The sequence below is a fragment of the Orcinus orca genome, chromosome 12, assembly GCF_937001465.1.
Source record: "Orcinus orca chromosome 12, mOrcOrc1.1, whole genome shotgun sequence".
NCBI lineage: Eukaryota > Metazoa > Chordata > Mammalia > Artiodactyla > Delphinidae > Orcinus > Orcinus orca.
This window is the reverse complement of record NC_064570.1, coordinates 49,992,040-50,008,102: the sequence shown is the minus strand read 5'-3', so window position 1 is coordinate 50,008,102 and position 16,063 is coordinate 49,992,040. Positions and strand designations below refer to the sequence as shown.

Genomic DNA, 16,063 nt, shown 5'->3' with positions numbered 1-16,063 from the left:
TATCTTAACGCAGTAAAGTTTCTATTCTTGTGTGGCCTTCATTATTCAGAATATTGGAATAGCTTTGTGACAGATTTCTTCGTTTACTCCTTCCTTGATTTTTGAAAATTCATTTTAGGGATAACTGACCACAATTTGGTTCAGTGGGAATAGAGAGTTGTTGTTGTTGTTTTTTAATACTGGTACTGGATGCTATCCCACACTGTCCAGATGTGAGACTGCTGGTTTTTTATTAGATAGCATTTTTACTTTTTGGATTTAATGCTCTGGGCTTGAGTGGAGATTGGTATATCACTATGTCTGCCTTACTTTCCACTCATTTCACGTTGCTCCAAAGTCAGGAGAGCAAGCCTTTGTCCAAGTTAGAACATTTTGGCGTGTTGTAGATATTCTTTGCTTACTGGCTGTTGATGTTATTTCTGATAGGTTTGTAAAAATCATTGCTAAGGTGTGGCCCTGCATAATTCCCACGTTTGGTAGAAATAGCTTTATATATCACTGTGAAAGTAATTCCTAGAAGCTAAGACCATATGTCTCTCTGAGCCATAATGCCCACAATTCATTTTTATGTCTTGAAACTGCAAAAGTGCTCTTTCTCTTGAAATACAGGTGTACCCAAAACAAGCAGTGTTAAGAGCCTCACCATAATACAGCCTCCTCACTTGCGAATGTGCTGACTTCCTCTCCTTAGTGGCCTCCGTATCAGAACTTCTAAAACTTCAGAAGAGGCCGTGAGGTTTACTGTTTCCTCTGCCAGCCTTGTACCACTGAAGGATGACAGTGTCCAGCATGTACACAATCATTCATTGAAAAGCACTTTCAAAGTGCCTGATGACACGTACATCAAGGTGGATGGGAGACAGGCACAGAATGGCCTTTCTTGCTAGGTATTTCTATTGCATTGTTTACCTGATGTGATTAGAAACCTCTCATTACCATTATTAATAATTGTAATTTTGTAATCAACTATTTTTTGTTATCAATCTAATATATGCAAAAGTTGAGGGAGAGAGAGAGTGTGTGTGTAGAAGGGTGTATCAGTAAGATTAATTCTTAAAAATAGAGTTTCTGGGTCTATCAGTTAGGATTAGGTTTGCCTATGTATAACAGGAAACCCAAAATTAATAGTGAACTATCTTCATGTAAAAGAAGTCTAGGGGTGATATGGTCACTCTAAGAACTGACTGACGATCAGTCTCCTCTTATATCCTGTCCCACCTTAGCAGGTGGTTTTCATCCTCAAGGTTCCCCCTATGGTCGGTCCATCTAGATGTAGGCCAACAGGAAGAAGAAAGGCAGAACAAAAAGGTCTCTCATCTGAGTCAGCTGCTTTTAATCTTGCTGGAAGTTCCACGGAACTCCCACTTCCATATCGTCACCCAGAACTAAGTCACACGACCACATCCAACTTCAAGGAAGGCTGGAGTATTTTGTCTCTTTTTGTTCTGGGCAGCCATGTGCTTAGCTAAAAATCAGTGTTCTGTGGTAAGGAAGAAGAGGAGAACGGAGTGGTCTGTTCTACTAAGTCAAAGGTTATTTACATTTTTAATATCAATAGATACTGATTTTTTAAGTTTGTACCCACTTAATACTTTTGCCAATCAGTCCAAAGGTTTATTTTCCCAGTTACAAAAAAAAAAAACATTCCATGAATCTTAACTAAAAGCAAAATGTTCTCTCCTACTATATTTGAATTGTGTAGTTCACTTGAAGCATGAGTATGATTTCTAATAAAATGAGTAATATCCACGTTTTGAATTTCTAAGTGCTTCCGAAGTTTACGGCAGATGTCTTAACTTTATTTAAATCTGATACTTTATTTACTGTGATTTTCAATGCTAAGGGTAGACTTCCTTGGAGATGGAGAACCTGGGAAAAGAGTCTCTACCTCTGTAATGCTGGGCTTCCTGGATTGTTTTACAGATGCTAACCTTACTCAGCATGGTTTACTTCAAAAGAGAAAATAAAGGGGGAGTTCATTTTTCCTTTCAAGAAGATGTATTGACAGTCTTCCACGTGTCAGGATAGAAAAAGGGACGTAGTTGTGCTTTCTTTTGCTATTTAACGCTTCCCAATTTTTCTTCTATTAAAAGCTTATGTAACTTCTTCATATTTTTATGCACCTTTTCCCCCCAAGAAATATTTTAATAATTATCACCAAACATAGTGCCACATAAGAGAGAGCTGTCAGGAGGAAGGACAGAAAAGCTATAGGACTTTTTAAATGTCCAAGTGGTGTCTAAATCTTAAACCGTTATTTTTTTAATATTTTTAGACCTCCTATATGGCTTTAGAGAGACAAAATAAAACCTATTTCCTATGGTAAGAATACCTTACTGTAGCTTAAATTGGTGTTTTTAAAATGGGGTTTTTGCCGTATTCTTTGGGCAGCTACTCTAGACTGAAAAGCACTAAAAATTGATTACTTGCAAGTTGTTGCTAATAGTTCCTTATGTGTGTAGCCCTTGCCGGAGCCCAGGTTGGGGGCCCGGTATACTGTCAGTATCTGGAGTGTCTGTGTGGGAACCTGCTGCCCAAGTGGAGTGAGTTGACTCTAATTTACTCCTGGATGTCACATTCTTTCCACATAGGTCCACAGATAGCGTCAGAGCAAATTAACATAATTTTCTGATTGATGTAAAGAGAACCAAAGAAAGCTTGTTGTGTTTGGTAGCCAAACTACTACACAGTGTGAGCAGAGTAGAACTGCCGGCCCACTTTATAGCACTCTAACCGATAAGTATTTCTCAAAGGGCACATTATTTGGCCGGGTGGCAACAATCCACCCGGCACTGGACGTGTAGGTGCATGTGGACACTATAGTAAATATATGCCTCCTTTTGCCAAGAGTGGAAGTAGGTTATCCAAGAGGAAAGGGAAGGGAAAAGAAAATACCAATTTCGTATGTCCAGAACGCGTCTGGCTTAAACCAGTAGTTGAAAACTGTAGAGCATGAAATCTTGTAAGGTTTTTATATTTCATAGTAGAGGCTCCTGGTTCATAGTTAATAAGCTAGAAAACTAACTCTCTTTTGAAAACTTGGAGTATATAAACATGTGTGTGCGTGTGCTTGCTCTTGGTTCATGGGAACTGCCTAGTCCGTCTTCCTTTCCACAGGTCTGAAGCTGCTAAATACTGTCTGAAGAATGAAGAAAATGCATGTGGGAGAGCTAGCATGGAAGGAGGAGGGAACCCTGGGCTTCTGCCTACGTGACAGGTGGCAACAACAGTCACTGGGGCAAGGAGAAAGACCTTGAAAGCATTTCCATCAGGATTAGATTTGGGGCAGCCCCTAGGCAAGTCAAGGGGATGAGGGAGAAATTCTTCCCTCTGAGAATGGCCCAGGGCTCCCTGATGGAGATCCGTCCCCTGCAGAAACTCAGCAAATGTTCCCTGGAGGACATAAATGTGGTTTGCTCTTGTGTTTGGTAGAGGAGGAAGGCAGAAGCGACAAACCCAGACCTGCGGCTCGCTCCGCTCTGCTCTTACAAGCAGACCGCAGCGTTGAGCAACCACTGAAAAAGATGGTGACGGATGCAGACAAAACACTGCAGAGTGACTGTATCAGGAGCTTCTCCGTTCCCCCTGCCCCTCTCCCTTTATTAGTGGTTTGCTTTCATAAAGGCTGTGGGTCCTCAGCAGAGCCAGGTCAGAACATTCAAAATGCTGGAGCCATGTGCCTCTGCCTCGTACTTGTGACCTCATTTTCCTCCATCCCATTGCCTTGTGTTCTTTCTTATTCATGTAGGGGTAGAGAAGAAGGTTAGCTAGAGATGAATCGCCCAGTTTTATCTGGTGCAGTTAAGGAAGTGTCAGCAGTTCATAAACTAAAGCAGTAGACTGTCAAGAACTGGAAGGATCTGAGATTTGACCCTACTAGCCATGAGATTCTTGGGTCGGAGGCAAAGGAATTTATTACTCACTGGTGACCCAGCAAGCAGCATGAGCAGCATATTTTCCATCAGGTCCGTCCTTGCTCCCGAGTGTCCCATGGGAATGAGTGACACAGATGAGCCTAGGTTGATGCCTGCACGTGCAGTGGGTTCTGTTAATGGGAGAGGAACCCTGAGTTTGGGGATCCTAAGTCTCTTGTAATGAGCAGTCAGCATATCTCCCCTTTGCTCTGGAGGGTGATGCTGTCGCTGTCTTTCAAGGCTGTTTACTATGCAAATGCAGACATCCTTGAAAGATAACCCAGCACTAAAGGCTATTAGTATTTTGCTTGCAAGATGTGCAGATACATCAGAGACCGGTGTAGAATTGTCTCCCAACTTGAATTTGTTAACCTTATAAGAAGCTTAATGTGATTTCCTGTTCTATCCACAAATTAACATCAGGACTTGGCTATCTCTTTCACTTGGGAAGACTGCTGAGGTCATGGCTGTTTGGAAGAACCCAATGAACTTGTTCCTGGAGAAACAGGTATATTGGGTGATATTATTCCACGTAATGCCGCAGAGAGTCTGAAGTGCGTTACTTGAAGCTACCTTTGCACCTAAAAATGGCTCAGCAACATCTGTCCTTTGGTGTTTTTCCTCCCTTGTCTTGATTTGAGGGGATTAGTTTCAGTGGGCCCCGGACGTACGACGATTTGTCAAGTCTTAGGGAAAGACTTGACAAAGTCTGGTTGTGCTATGAGCTCACGCACATTTCTTATTAGCAAATGAACAACCTAAGGGGGAAGAGTTAGAAACTTCAGGAAGTCCAGATGATGAGCCCCAGGAAGTTGGGGGAGAGAATCTGAGGGCTAAACCTGCCAAGTCAGACTCCACCAGGGAGGCAGTTGTAGAGCCCAGGGGTCCTGCATCCTCAGAAGTGGCTTTGGAATCGCTGACAGTGAGTGTAGGGGAACCAGGAGCCCTGGAGCACTCTGACACCTGCTGGGTGAGGCGTGGGCTCACCCCCCAACTCTCCACCACACACTTAGAGTCTCATGTCTTACAGACTCTTAGTCTCCTGTGTGACTGTCTTTGCCAATGAATATTATCCCTCCTGCCCTTTGGGTGATAGATTAATATCACCACTGATGCTGGTGCTTCCAGTTTCTTAAGTGCTTTCAAGCTTACCTAGCAGTGTACGTGAAGAAGATTATAGCCTGGTACATAGTAGTATTAAAACACTGCATTCTTGTCGTGGTTTTTAGAAACACTGAGATTTATCCCATGCATACTGAACCCACTTCATCATAATTTGGAGAACAGTGCTAATATTAACTTGCACATTTGAGAACATCCTAGATTATAAATTAAAATGCATCCTAGATGATAAATTAAAATACGAATGGCTCAATCAATATTTACTTCAGAAAACTGGAATGAATTCCTGGCTCTTTGGTGAGTGGAAATGTCCTCTCCTTTCTTTGATCATTTCATGTGGAATTTCAAGCTGGCTGGTGCTCATCTGTGCATGTAATTGGCACCCAGGAGTGTCCTGGAATAAATGGTTGATTCACTCAGCATTTAGCAACATCATTATATTGGTCATCAGTCACTTTTGCATCATGTGGTTTTAAACAAGAAGAAATCTTGCAAAACCAGTACCGTGAAATGCTGCACATGCAGGTGAGGTTTTCAGGTAGAGGGAGCAGTTCCTTAGACTCCTTGTTAACTGAATTTCCCTGGGGTGTGGAGCGGAAAGAGGGTACTGTAGGCCGGAGTCATTTTGCAGAATTGACTGTTGTACTCTTTATTCCCATAAAGAAAAAGTCCGCCAGTGGTGTGTTCGCAGTAGCCAACATGAAATACTCTGTTATGTGGCATTTATTTTCTTTTTCTGCTTATTTCACCAGTAACACCTTGATTTTTGATGACTATTAGAATAATGAACACTGACACTTGGAAGGCAGCCTGCTTCCAGATGCATATACACGTGTCTGTTTTGTAAATACTAGCCCCTACTTTTTCCTGCCCTAGCTGAAAAATATGCCTCCACCCCTACCAGTCTTTCCAGGGTGTGGGCCCATGTGTAACTGTGTGACTGTGCCCACACACTGGCATATATTTCAGAGCTACCAAAAAGAGATTCGTTGCTCTTGAAATAACAAGACAAAAAAGAACCATTTTTTCTGAACCATAACATCTGAAGAGCTGGAAACAGTCAGTGTTTGTATGTGTGACGCTAAAGCCAGTGAATTCCATGTGACGGGAGGGATTGTAAACTAAGAACAGAAAGGCAGTTTTCCTGGATTTCAGATGTCAAACTCTCAAGCTGTTTAACTCACCCACTCAGCACTTCCACATCCACCCTTTTAATGTGCTTGCATTTTCAATGATTTCTGTTTCTGCAGGATTTGATGCCAGAAGACAAATAATAAAATAGCATGCATATGAAGCCTTAGAGCAGTTTTCTACCAGAGTTTTTGATTGAGGCTAAACAGAAGTAACCTGATTGTGCTGTCAGTTGGCAGGCAAAAGGCATCGTATTTTTAAATTCACATAGTTTGAAAGCAAGCTAATCTTTTCTGGCTCAATAATAAACTAATTACATGTTTTAAATAGTATAGAGCTGAGTCCCTGTTTCACATTAAGCCTTGAAATAGCAAGGTCCAGGGCAAAGCAGACGTTTGCCTGATATCTCTGGCTTCAGGACCTGTAGCAGGGTACCAGCTATTGGGGGCTTGAATAGGCCTGCCAGGGACAACCAGGTAAACTGGCTTGACTCAGTTATGGGGTGATGGTCCCTGAGCACAGAGGCCACCAGATGTGCCTCTGAGGAAGGCCTGGACGCTCAAAAGTTTCGGGCAGTGATCTTGTTCGGTCGTTCCCTAAAATAGTGATCCCAGGTCAAGGTAGGACATGTCCATAGTGTCCCTTTTGGGGAGTGTCTGAGAAGAAAAGGCTCATTTCTAAAAATGATCCAGTTCCAACAAGGCTTGTTTCACAGCTAGTGCTTTTTCCACCTTCCCCCCTACCCGCCTTTCACAGTCCTAGGGACCACGTACAGAAACTTAGAGCTGGGAACACTTAATTCAGTGGCTGGTTTGGGTAGTCTTGAAAGCTTCATGTTCCTTGGTCACTTGTGAATGGTGCCTCTCTCCTTGGGCACTTCAGTGACTTTAGAGGGACACACAGTGCAGTGGTGAGAGCTTTGCTGTAGGAGTTAGCCTTGGGCTGGATTTCCGGCACGACCGCCTATAGACAGTTACTGTTTTGCCCCTCAGTTTCCTCCTGACAGGCGTGCCATGAAAGTAAAATGAGATTAGATTTGTCAAGCACAGAGTTTTGGCTCTGGTTGGCACCAAACACAGTAAGTTCCTCCAGATTGCAGGTGAAGTAGACTCTGTTTTGGATTTCTCTTGTTGCCCCTGTGCCTGCTTGGAGGAGACTTAGAACCAGATGTGTGATCTGTGGTTTCAAGGATGCCTCTGAGCGCTCTGGGCCCACCGCATTACCAAGTAACGGGGCCTCCATAACATCCTGAGACAGGTGGAGAGTCATCTCTACACCCTGGACAGACCTGAGACCATTCTGTCGAGCCCTTGCTCCCCCGAGTAGCCCACTTCCCATCCTTCTGCCCATCTGTATAATATTATTACAGAGAACCTTAAGCCTACTTACTAGACTGCATCATCTTGGTTTTGGAAATTCAGTTGTATAATTGAAGTTAATACCTAAGGCTGAGACTTGTCAACTTTAGAACAACCTAGATGCTCTTTCACATTTTACAGTGGGAGCTTGCTTCCATCTTTTCATGTTGAGGATCATTCACTGGTGTCATGTTTTATAATATTTCATTTTAAAGTATAATTCAGGCCTGTTTAGTGGCTGCTGCCCCCTTCCCATTAATTCATTGATTAGAGAAATATTTTTGAGCACCTACTCTGTGCCAGCCCCATGCTAGGTGATAAAGCTATAATAAGACATGGCGTCTGGTTGTAAAGAGTTCAGTATGTGTTAGAGGAGACAGACTTCTATTCCTCAAGTTGTAAAGCAAGGCAGACTGAAGTTGGATGGATGGGTGGATGGGTGGATGGGTGGATGGATGGGTGGATGGATGGGTGAGTGGATGGTAGATCTTACCATCCTCCGTGCTCCCTGCACTTCACCACTTCAGTTGTCATGGTAATCCAGACACTGGGACTAATGGTGTTTCTGGATGGTATTACTATAACATGTCAAGGCCAGGAGATCTGAGTTGTCTCAGCTTGGCTGTCACCTCCTAGCTGATTGAATTTAGGTATGCCTTGTATCTCTTTGGTCTTCCGTTTCTTTCACTGTAAAGTTAAGGCTGCTTGTTACTAGATGGGTTTCACAGCCCTCTCCATTTTCCACAGTATTAACTTTTTACTGAACTTCCTGCCCTGATGATCACTTATATAATGCCATGAAAGTGATTAGACTCTAATGTATTCCTGAATTCTGGATGTGTATTCCCAGTGCCCTTTTATTCTCTCCATTTCCACCCACAATACGGTTTCAAACTGGAAAAACTTGCAGCTTTATTTTTTTTTTAATCTAAGTGAAAAGTATGTTAATAATAAAACTATTTCTGTTCCACTTTGCTCTACTTTGCAGAGTCAGTTTCAGGAAGGTGCTGAAACTTCATGGTTTTAACCCTTTGACACATCCATTTGGTGTGGCTAGTCCTGCATGGTCTTAAAGGGGAGTTTAAGGTGTGTGTTTGCTGAGCTCCTTGTGGGAAGGGGAAAGGATTCAGTCACACCAGGGTTCAAGCCTGGAGCAAGAGGGCAGGGGTGGCCCAATGCTGCAGCTTTGACCTGCTTTCTGGAGACTGTCTTTCTGTTGATTGCACATGCCCTTAGTTGCTGCTTCCTCGGGTGGTGGGGAGGAGGACACGGGTCTGGAAGCAGGGGGTTCGGGTGGTGGGGAGGGTGCTGCGGGGAGTGGGTGTGGGCAGAGGGCGCAAGGCTGCCAGGGTTCTCTGTGTGCCGGAAGTACAGGTTTGGCTGGGAGGAATGGAATGTTCCCTCTTGCCCTCCAAGAGCAGAAACAGCTGTGGAAGGGCTTGAAAAGATCGCTAAATGAAAAAAATTTAAAAGTTAATATGAAAATAAAACCCACCCTGGAAAACCCAACAAAACTCTCTCTAATAGTGTGGTAGCTCTTTAAGAGAACTTTCTTCCCATCTAGGATTTCTTTTTCAATTGGGGACAGAAAAAATTGTCTGCCTAGTCCTTCCTCGCCTAAGAAAGCTTCACGTATCTTGGCTTGGGTAGGAAATGGGTTCATTTTGTTGATCACCAGGTTATTATTATTTTATTCCTCCAAAGGAGGGGCCAGAACCTGCTGCTTACTGCATGAAAACGTGAAACAAATGTGAGTTTTCCAAAGAGACCTCTGCGGGTAGAGGATAGTTGTCAGCAAATGTAACAGAAATCTTGTTTCCAGCTGGAAATTTAATCCTTCAGGCAAATTCCCGACACTATTTATTTTAGGACGTCGTATTTTTAAATAAGTCCCTTAATGGTTTGAACTTTTAGTGTTTTAGACAAAAGTAAGACTGGAGCTAGCCTGGACCTTGTCTTACACATCAGGGTTGATTATGCAATCCTGTATGTGAATGTGTAAGTTTTCTTCTCTGTCTGAAGACAGGGAAGCTGGGATTCCATATAGTCGGAAATAGTAACTCACAAGTCTGTTTTATGCTATCATACTTTGCATACTTGCTTTCGAACAAGTTAGTCCCGGAGTAGATAAAGTGTAGAGGAAGAGGATAAGCCAGCTAAAAGTCTAATGTCTAGTAAGAAGGACCAGCCCTGCACACTCCTCCCTCGGATGGTGGCACTACCTGGCCCTTTGCAGTATTCCCTCCCCCTACCCCACCCAGGGTCTTTGCAGTGAGTGCGGTGATGTAGTGTTTTGTACAGTCGAGGAAGGAGAAACTGTGTGATTGTTACTGAGGCGATCTGCATGTGTACTTTGCTTCTCAGGGAAGTTCATTAAGTAATAATTAAGTATTCTTAACAATGGAAGCTAATAGGTACCTCAGGATTGGGGTATGGCTTTTTCAGTGGTTATTTTTATGCAGTCTATCCTTTTGGCATTTTGTTTGAAGGACAGTCTGTTATAAAAGAGATTATGTGAGGTTTCATGCTAATTTGGGGAAGATTCTGAAAATTACAGGGATCAATTATGGTCCCAGCCCATTCCTTCTTCAGCCTATATCATCAGTTCCTACTTTTGGAAAGTCCACTTACCCTCTTTTCTGTCCATGTCTATCCATGCTGGGTAGAGAAGTGGCACACAGCAGAATGGGTGACCATCTACAAGGCAGTGCAAGGTCAAGGACCCTTCCCCTTACCTTTTTTTTTAAAGAAAAAAGATATCTGGACCCCAGTTATTTGATAAATTACTCTAACTCTCCATTTTACTCTGTACCTATAAACACAGCTTAAATCTGTGAGCCCGATTCTCATCCTTATCTTCTGAATGATGGAAACTTGGACTTAAAGAACATCTGCTGTGCACCAGACCTGGGAAGACTGGGAATCATTATCTTAGAGTCTCAGCCGGTAGAAATGTAAGGGGGAAATTCCAGTGATTCTCAGCTCTAATTGCACATTAGAATAATCTGGGGAGCTTTAAAGATGTACCTCCCCAGGCCTTACCCACACCAGTCTCTATGAGTGAGTACTTAAAGTCTCCCCAGGTGATTCGAAGAGGCAGCCAGGACGGAAAACTGATGCGTAAGAGAAATCAGGGCATCATCCAGAGAACTGCCTTTAAAGAGCCTGTCGTTATAGATCAGAGGCATCTTCCCAGGCCCTCTCCTGAAGCTGTGTCTCTGTGTTGTTCTGCTGTGGCACACGGTCCCCTGGGTCTCCCCAGGACTCACGGATCCCACTGGGCTCTTCACGTGACCTTTATCATCTCCTGTTCAGCAGTTGCATATATTAGGATTCAGGCCTTTGGCAGCCTCATTTTGAACTGTCGGTGCCAACAAGTCAAAGCAAGGAGACCTGCTTGAAATGCTGGTCCTGTGTGCAAGGTAGATGAGTCCTGGATTTAAAAGCAGTGCCTTATAGACCGTCCCCACTGAAATCCCTCGTGAGGACCAGGGCAATGCCTGCAATCTGCTTGGTGGGAAGCAGTGGGTCTGGCTTGGGAGTTGACAACCATAATTCATTTTGAGACAGCAAAAAGAGCGAGAGAGAGGGAAAGGTAGAGGCCTTTAAGAGTTAAATTACACAACTCCCTTTTTATTTTTAAAGTCAGTGGATTCCTTGTTGCCTGTTGCTGAGAAAGATAAATAGATACCACATGTTGCTTCCAGACAAAACCCTCTCTGTGTTCCAGGGGAAGCACATGCAGCTGGTGTCTGGGTTAGTGGGCAGTCTTTACAAGGTAAACATGGGTTGGAAGGGGCTGGAGCGGTCATAGGGTAGCAAGAGTTGGGAAATTACCAGCTACTCTTGAGTGGCACAGCACCTTTGAAATACTTTTAAGAGTTTGAAATCTCTTCCTGGAAGGAGCCCACCCTCTCCCCTTCTGGCTTCAAGTATATGATGTACGGAAAACAGTAAGTGAACATTTGTGATGTCACTGCTTCCGTACGTGGGATCTGACAGTTGAGAGCCTCTTTTGTGCTTGGCACTCGATGAGTAATTTGCATGCGTACTTTCATTTAATCTTCCCAAAGATCCTAGAGTTAGACAGAGAGGGTGTTTTATCCCCGTTTTATGAAAGGGGCAACTGAGGTTAAGTCAATTGCCCAGGGTCACAGGACACATGCCAGGGCCACGACTCCAGCTCCGACCTGGCTGACATTGAAGCCTGCCTCCCTCCACTGGCCACATTAAATTGCATGTGTGAATTAGCCACTTTGTAAATATTGGTGGAATACTTATTCATTTCTGGCAGCTTCCCTCTGACACTTAATCTAATCTAATCTGTTTGGGGTCCATCTGTCTTCACAACCAGTTGGCATAACTGTAGTGACTGTGCACTTTAGCATTAGGGATAAAGGTATCTTGCATTAGGAGACTGTCTTCATTATAGCAAGAAAAAGAATTACGGGATTCTGATGAAGACAGTCATCTTTTATGCTGATTTCTTCAAGGAGAGCCAAGCAAAGGGATCTCCAGTCTCTGACCCACACGGCCGCAGTCAGCCCAGCTGTGAAATGTGAGTTCCATCAGGCGGCCTCCTTCACGTACCTGCACATCCCTCCTCGAAGGATTAGGCCACTGATGGCAGCTGCAGTCACACAGGACAGGTTTGACAGCTCTGTTACTAATTACACCTAAAGTGTTTACTGCCCCAGTGCAGGCCTTGCTTCAGTGTAAATCTTTTTGTTAAAGAGAAGATTGACATAAGAATACTCTTCGTCTCATTTTTATCTCTGCTCTCTCTTCAGAGACATCGTGTTACAGTTGCTTGCGGGGTTTTCTACATCTTTGGGCCCAAGTTGGAAAAAGCTGGCATATTTGTCTCTGACAAAAGTTTCTTCCTAGAGATGTTTGGTTTGCTCTAATTCATCAGTCTCTGGATTTCTTAGTAGTGGATTTAAATAACCAGAACTATTTACAGGGTTTGGGGTTGGGGTTAGAGTAATTTATCGACTCCTTTGGTAACCAAATGTGATGACAGAATGGCCTGAGCTCTAGCAATGGGAGTCTTGGTTGGTTATATTTACCTTATCACCTTAGCCTTAAGGAAAGCACACCCGACCAATTAACAGTGGTCTGCCTCACAATGTATTTCAAAATGTGTATTTAGATGTGATGAGAAAAATCACTCTAGTCCTATCAAACCATTCCTCCTTTACTGTCAGCTCTCAACCCCCAAACTAATGTTACGTCTTACAAACTTAGACTATTTGGTATGACAGATGAATTAGTGGAAAACCATAGAATATTTTTGATGGTAGTTTTATAGTTTAAAATGCACACAGTACATTGGAAACTAATTTAGAGCCTCCAGTGGAGAGGTCTTTAGAGAACTTAAACTACAGATCATAAGAAGATTTTATAATTGGCTTGTCTCGTTTTATAAATTCCATGTCTTCATTCCTGGGATTGAGGTGAGGGAGGGGCGGTTTGAAATCTTAACAGAAATCATATCACCATTAACTTCCGTTATCAGGGAAGGTGCTGGGGAAACGTTGTAGTTCTGATATTTTCTCTGGCATTTATTCACCTTCTCCTGTTTCACCGAAATTTAGTTAGAGAACCTGGTAATTAGAATCATGACCTATGAGGCAAAAAGGCAGAATACATTTCTGGTATCTGACCATATTAGGGTGAGGGGCATTTGAGCTAGAAATAGACAGAGGGGCCACATTGAATGGCCTTTGTCAATGCCCCCCGTCCCCTTCAGATTGTGGATTTTATAAACGGAAGGCTGGGGACTGTGAGGATGGTGGTGACACAGGTTTTTGTTTGCGTCGTCTTAGTAATGGAACTGGAAAAACCTGTCCGAGTGTTGGGTTGTAGGTAATATGCCTTAGGGAGATGTATTCTGCCACTAGTAACCTCTAAAACAAGAATTGAGCGAAGATTGGACACTGAAGCTAATCACCCATTTAATAAGTTGGGTTTTGTTTCAGAATCTAAGGGTAGTTTATATTGGTTTGTATGGTAACCACTGTCCTCTCTTTAGGATGAATGCTACGATGGCCACCTTAGTAAAGAAACACAAATGCGGGCTATAGGATGAGCCTTTACTTTCAGGCTTGCTCTTCTAAAGACTTTCTTTTAAAAACATTTTTAGGAAAGACCTACCAAATTATTACCCTTAACTATTTCACAAACAAAATTATAGTCATAGTGCCTTTGTATCCTTCTTCTTTCTTAAAAGTTTCTCTTTTTAGATGTCAGCACAGATAGCACGATGACTTCTGTCTAATTTGGTGACAGACCTGGGAAAGGTTGCAGAGGAAGCATTGGAGTGGAGTTGGGAAAACAAGTTTGTTTTGGTTCTTATAGACACTAGCTGTGTGACCTTCTGTAAGTTATTTAATTTCTCTCAGTCTGAGCCTTCATATATATGATGAGGGCACCAACTTTGCGGGTTTACTAGGAGGATTAGAGTCGAGGAATCTAAAAGCTCTGGCCCAGTAACTGACGGTGCTGTAGTCAGGCAGGCTCTCACTCTTCCCTCTTGCAATTAGGGACCTGGGCCCTGACAGGCTGTGGTTCTGGTCCTCCTTGTGGGTATTCCGGCCCCTTTACCACAAACCCCTACAGAAGCTTAATTTCTCTCTCCAAATTCCTAACCAATGGTAGCTTGTAATTTTATAAAATTACACACATACATTGTTGGGGTTTAGAGTTGTAGAAATAGATGACCATTAGAAAATCCATAGAGAACATTTTGGAGGTCTCTAAAGGTTTCATTTTCTTTCTTACTTGGTTTGGAATTGTGAGACTAAAAATGCATTAAAAAAAATCTCCAAATGCTTTTTAAAGGGGGGGGGTGGATAACTGGGTACTTATGATTGGTCATTGTTAATTCTGGGTGTTGGTATGAACTCTTTCCAAAATCTAGAGCAAAGGGGGCTGGCCAGGGGAGGGGTAATTCGGCTAGCGTCTACATTGCCCCCACAGAGCTTCAGGACCACCCTGTTTTTTCAATGAGAAGCTTGAGTTTAAGTTTTTAGTTAATACAGCTAGTTGTCTGAGTACTCAGTAATAGAACCACCTCGCACTTGCCTGCTTGTTGAACCCTGCAGAGTGAGTTTTAAGAGCATGCTTCATATCTTTATTGAGAAGGTGTTTTACTTTTTAAAGAAATGTGATTTCTGAACCATTCATAGAGATGCCATTATTCTTTTAAAAACCATAAGAGTAAAAGGGAAGCAGGATATATAGTCTCATGGGCAACATTTGTCTCACCAGATACTCAGCACGTTGCCTGTTTTCTACTCTCAAACGCGTCTTTGTGGCTGTCGTAGAAATGCCGAATTATGACCCATGGTTGCTGATGCTCATTGCCCAGCCAGAGCTGCTGGGCATCCTTGCATGGGAACATGTACACGGGAAACACTCTGAGTATTTTGGGTTATTTACGTATGGTGAAATCCTGCTCACTTTCTATGTTTTAAAAACATTCTGGTAGAACACATGTATTTGTATCTTCTACATAAATACAGTTGGTGATTGCCAATTTTTTTTTTAAACTACGGTAGCTTTTAGAATGGTTTGTATTTAATAGACAGCAGCAGGCAATATCTTCTGTCTTTTTAACTTGCAAATAAAAACTCATCTGGCCTGCAGGTGCTATTCCAGGTGTGGCACATACCATCAACTCCTCTCTTTTACTGCACATGAGGCATTTTCAGATTAGAATGAGCCCTCCCCAGGCGATGACCCTGTGCTTTATAATAGCAGTAAGAGCACCCTGACTTGGTAGCGTGACTGGCTCCGGAAGTATGTTATCATATATCATCCTTACGTCATCCCTGTCAGGGAGGGACGGTCTGGATGTTATGGCTGTAGTGAAGAAGAACTGAAGTTGTTGCAGACAGATTAAACGATTTGCTCAGGTCACATGGTTGGTCGGTGGCAGAGATAGGACTGGATCTGGGTCATCCCTGTTAACTGGGCTTGTCTACCAAGCCAGGAGGATTCTTGCAAGATGGGTGCAGTTGTGAGGTTTTCGAGGGTATTTTGCCCTTTTTCTTTTCTTTTTTTAAATAAACCTTTCAGTATAGAATCGTTTTAGATTTACAGAAAAGCTACAAACCTAGTACAGAGAGTTCTTGATGTTGGGTATCTACGTCAAGTCTCCCCTGTTGATAACATCCAATCTTAGTTTGGTACATTTGTCACAACTAATAAACCAATGTCGATACGTTATTATTATTAACTAAGATCTGTGCTTTATTCAGATTTCCTTAGCTTTTGCCTAATATCCGTTTTCTGTTCCAGCTTCCCATCCAGGATACCACATTATATGTAGTCATCATGCTTCCTTAGGCTCCCTGTGGACCTACTGGACAGGCATTTTAAAATGTTCCTTATCTGGGATTTGTCTGCAGTTTTTCTCATGATTAGACTGGCATGATGGGTTTTGGAAGGAAGACCACTGAGGAAGGTGCTGTTTTCATCACATTATAGCCAGTGCCTGTTATCAACCTGACTTTGCCCTGTTGATGTTGATGT

The 16,063-nt window shown here is 42.8% G+C and overlaps 1 protein-coding gene across 1 annotated transcript in view; it reads left to right on the top strand.

Moving 5' to 3' along the window:
- The window catches only part of FOXO3 (forkhead box O3), a 119,712-nt gene that overhangs the window by 82,372 nt on the left and 21,277 nt on the right, over nt 1–16,063 (top strand).